At 30.0% G+C, this 5,370-nt stretch overlaps 1 pseudogene; it reads right to left on the bottom strand.

The window, feature by feature from the left end:
• Positions 1–3,113: 3,113 nt before the first annotated feature.
• On the bottom strand, positions 3,114–4,660 carry LOC106337947 (annotated as a pseudogene).
• Positions 4,661–5,370: the final 710 nt, after the last annotated feature.

Below are 5,370 nucleotides of genomic sequence, written 5' to 3'. Positions count from 1 at the left end.
TATGTCCAAAAACGCATCGATCGATCACTAAGATGGACCAAAGCGTAACAATGTGATCGATCGATGGGTATATGTCCAAAAACGCATCGATCGATCACTAGTTCGTCGGAATTTCCTCGGAATATTCCGACGGATTGATGTTTCCTCGGAATTCCGTCGGTATATTCCGAGGAAATTCCTCGGGAAATTCCAAGAATTTCATTTTCCGTCGGAATGTCCGTCAGAATACCGATGTTTTCTTGTAAATTTTAAGAACCTAACCTATTTTGCATTCGGCATTATGCAAGGCACAAAATTTGAAAATTGTGGTGGAAAGTTTAGCAAAAAAAAAATTATTGTGGTTGAATTTATGTTTGTCAGAGCTTACACTTCATCAAATATTGTATTTATATTTTCATAATACGTTTAGAATTACGAAGTCATCATTTTACTGTATCTCTCAGTATGATAATTGTGAAAACAATGCTAAAATAGTATTTTAGAGTTTGAAAAGAGATAGTATTTTCAAACATGATTTTTTTTTTGAAGTTACTGGAAATTTGAGATATTTTCTTAACTAATAACTCATTTATAAAAATACTAAATTTTCCAACACGTTTTAGAAATATTATATTTGCGTAAAATTATAATTTAATAAGAATGGTTTGACATTTTAAACGACTAAACATCAATCTTTTAGCTATTATGTATCTTTTAACTTTTCATATTTATTTAAAAGCCAGGTAACTATCCCTAACTGGACATTTTCTATCCCTAACTATTACAAATAAGTTTGTCAAGAATTATGGCTTTTAGGTTATCAAAATCTTTGGAACTTTTTACAGTTTTATAAGACATAATGTATGTTCCTTTTTTTGTTAGTTAGACATTTTTGTGTTGAATTTTCAGAGAAATATGATATCAGATCCATGTAGTCCTTGAGAATAATATAATTATATATGCCATTAAGCAATTGCTTTAACTTTCATTGAGTACGTGGCTACTCCTCAGAATAAACATAATACCCTCAATACTCTACCCTCTCCGTAGCAAAAGGATACTTACTTCTCTTAGCATACAAACATTCTGATACAAACATTCTGCCTCATCATTTCAAAGTCGCATTTTGGATGTTTCACATGTTTATGGTGATGAGTTATGCATCAAAGTGACGCATATAAGGTTTAAATACCGAGTCCATCAAACTCTGAAACGTAGTTGGAGCATTAATACGGTTGAATGTCATCACTAAATAATTGTAGAGACTATTGTGAGTCTTGAAATTTTCTTTTAATTTGTTATTAGGTTAGCTATTTTGATATTAATTAATTATTTTATTTTGATATATATAATTTGTATATTTAGACATACTGTAGGATACATTTTGTCGAAGAATTTATGTTTGATATTAAATTTCCAAAGAGTTAAGTTAAAGTTTTAGAAGGATATATGTTTCCTTTGTTAGCTTAGTTTCTTATTTTTATTTGTATTTTAATTGTATAAATATGATTCTTTAGATTTTACATTTATGAAGACATAAGTTACTTTCTATTTTTTATATATATTAATTTTTAATTTTGTTAATTTAATATTTTTATTGATTTTTTAAAGATGTGATTCTTGTATCACCTATCATATAAGAAAATTTATGGACATAATATTTATGTTTTGTTAAACTATTTTAATGTTAATTTTTAATGAGTTAGCACACATGTAAAGTTAATTGTTAGATAATTTAAGTTCATATAGTGATATTCTTTCAAAGTCTTGCATTGTATAAAATCCTGCATTTTAAGGCATATTTTATGTTCCTTTTCCAAATATTTAGTATATAAACCAATTTAATTTCTTTTAAAGACTTATAGTTTGTTATTCTGTCTTATTTTATATTAATTTCTGTTTTTTAGTTTACCTTGTTTGATATTACTTTTATTTTATTTTGAAATAAATATTTTTGGAAAATTTAATAAAATTAAATGCTGATTTGGCATAATTTTATTTTTAAGTTATGTGTGAAATTTCTCATGTCATATAACCTCAACTTTATTTTTTATTTTTAATATATTTTTAATTAATTCTTTGAAAACTGGATTTAAAAGACAAAAATAGTTTTGAGAAATATTTTAGTTATTTTTATGTAGGAGTTCCAAATATTTTGTATGGATAGCAAGATTTTTTTTTGTTAGTTTACGTTATTTTATATTTATTTCCATTTCTAATCATTTCAGGATTTCTTGACATTAAAAAATTTCGTGTGATTTTGCATATTATGATTGAAGGTTATAAATTTCGTGTGAACATTTTCAATAGCTTGTAGCCTCAACTTTTAAATAGTTATAGCTTTAACTTTTGAATACTATAGCTTAAAATTGTTCTTTTAAATACATAAAATTGATAGAAGACTAATTTATATTTTTGGATTTTAAATTTTCAGTTTTGACCATTTTGTTAATTTATTGATTTTTAATGTTTGGTTGTTTTGTTTATATATTTTTCGTGTAGTTTTATATTTTATTTAATTTCCCAGAGAGGAATATAGTCATACCTCTACATTTTCGTGTTTAAGTTTTATATGGTTTTACATTCTGCAAAAGCCAATGTCATTCTTGACCAATTTTAAAAAAAATCAGTTTCTAAATATCATTTCCTTTGACACCAAAAATATTATTATGCTTCAATGTCGTTTCATATCTGTACCGGAACATTCCAATGGGAAACTTAAGCTTGGTTCTTTTGTAATCAAGAAGTTTTGATAGGAAATGTGAACAAACCAAAGGAGCAGCAACATAAAATTGTAAATTTAAACTTTATACTTTGGGTTTTTTTTTTGTTTGATTCTGATTTGATGACTGCATAACGTTAATACTTAATATACAGTTAGCGCGGAGTGTTTTCTAGACAAAGGGAAAACTAAATAAGATTGTTCTGTCATTTTCTCTTTTGTTATCTATGTTTCATTTGTGATGCTTCTTTCTTCTTTTAAGTGCAATTATATCTGTAACTTCAATATCTCATGTTTGTTTTGTATTGACTCTCATTTAAAACATTAAACATAAAAGTGATTTGAAGTATTGAAAATAGTTCATATTTCTTTTGTAAGTTTGATAGTCTTGGTCAGAACATATATAAAATAATCAAACACCACAACTTCCACCTGGTCCTCCAAAAGAAAAGGACTTTCCAGTCTCATTGGTGTAATCCCGATCTATTAGGTTAAAACAATAAGAATCTGCAATCCCTATTGTTGGTTCAGCTTCGATGCTCTGATACTTATCACTCGTAAGTTTCACATGAAAAAAACTCGAACACCTTGAATAGTCATCGATCGGAAAATAACCATTTCCCATTGGAGGACTAATCCCATCTGGAGATATAAATGTGTTTCCTCCAAAACGCACCCGAGAAGCTCCTTTGTTCAAGTGTGTAAATAGCTCTCCGGGCCAATATCCAATTATTTCGTCGTCTACTGTCAGTGCCCAGTTTCCAAAAAAGCCCTACATAAAATATTGAAGCAAAAAGAAAAACAGTTAAGAAATACTTGGTAGAAACTATATACACTATACTCCCATTCCCAAAACCAATGTCAAATAAGATGCATATAGAAGATTGTCAATAAATGTTTAACTGAACAACTTGTGGTGTGAAAGTTACTGGCTTGTCACCATACACAGAGGATTGTTTAAAAATGCTTCCAATCGAGGGTTTTCGAGTAATAATAATAAATCCAGGACATTCTGTATTATAGCATCCAGTTTTCTTATAGCCATCTCCCTAATAAATGAAAGACATATTGATACAATATATTATCCGTATTAGTATTATGTAAGAAGAATAAAAAGTATGGTTAGATACAAACATAACTAAGAAAAGTACTAGTTTACTCACGGTCCAATATATAGTGTCAATCGGGTGGCACTGTCTCCATACATTCTTGGATGCACCTACGCAAAATATGTGATGAGGTGTGCCGTATTGGGTCCATTTGCATGTGTATTATGTATAAGGTTTATTATAAAGACGTACCGCCCAGCCAACTTGTATGCTGTTGAGTTCGCCAGGAGGTCCATTCTCTAACCAAATTTGACTTTTACTGTATTGGTTATTTTGTAAAGTTAGGTTATGAATACTTATATCAGCTTGTGCTCCTCGATAGATGCTTTCATCCGCAAATGCGTCCATTGCCGCAAACTGTACAAGAATGTATAAAAGTCACGTCTTGCAAGTTTCATAACACACTGAATAGTTTGAATTATACATTATTATTTTTTATAAGGAATGAATATATACTCATTTTCAGAAAAAGGGATGAATATATACTATAAAACAGGAAAAGAAGGATATACATGGTGGCCGAATTGATCGACTGTGTCGAGATGAAGGCTCTCAGTTTCACTTCTTTGTCTTAAGATTGCCACGGTTCCTTTTGGACAACTTTGATCATTTGTTTTATATTTATTTTTTCTATCAAAACTTTCATTTGAAGTGAATTTTTCCTGAAACATAACAGAAGATAACAAGATTAATTTAGAGAAAAATATAGGTCAAATATTTCTAACTTGTCCCATTTATTTCATATTTGATTAAATCAAGGTCACTATCATACCGGAATCTTGTAGTGTTTCAACAGTGGATGTTGAAAAGCGGGTTGCTTGTATATATCAACACAATCAAACTCCTGTAAAATTGATGAATACAAAAAAAAAAATTAAAGATCAAATACTAAGAAATGGAAAAGAAAGTAGAAGTCGTAAACTCTAACATCAATATTTCCCAGGGTCATATGCGTGAGAACCACATAAGAAAATATAACGAGCATTTGGCATGTATCCATTGTTAAATTTTTACTTCTGTTTCTCTATCGATATTGATCGTTATATATAATCAAGGGGCCCTATAATCAATCGGAGTGAACAACTAACCAATTCATTGATCCCCATATTAATTCGCCTTTTATCTCTTACCAGAAGTGTGATGTATTACAAACTCATATTTAGATTTTCTTACTAGTTTTGTTGAAATTTTTTTTAGTCAGCTCTTATCCGTTTCAGCTGTAATTATCAATAAATGGATATGTAATGATCCAACCCCAACTCCAAAGGTCAAAGGTAATGCCTTTAAAACCCCACCACCTCCACCTTCTCCCATTTCACAAAGACTTGGAAAATAAAGAAAGAATTAGAGAGAGAGAGAGCTAAGAAGAAGTGTGATTATTTTATAGTCAAAGAGTCGCCGGAGCTCGTCGCCGGAGCAACCGTGCGCCGTGATCACGTTCAGCTTGCCACCACCGATAAACGCCCTAGGTAACCGCCGGAAACCGCATGCCTTATGTTCAGTTTCATTTCCATTTAGTAATTCACCCATAACTTCCTAACCATTGATCATCTCGTGCAT

The sequence above is a fragment of the Brassica oleracea genome, chromosome C4 (assembly GCF_000695525.1).
Source record: "Brassica oleracea var. oleracea cultivar TO1000 chromosome C4, BOL, whole genome shotgun sequence".
Taxonomy (NCBI): Eukaryota; Viridiplantae; Streptophyta; class Magnoliopsida; order Brassicales; family Brassicaceae; genus Brassica; species Brassica oleracea.
Note: the sequence above shows the minus strand (reverse complement) of the source record. Positions and strands in the feature narration are given on the sequence as shown.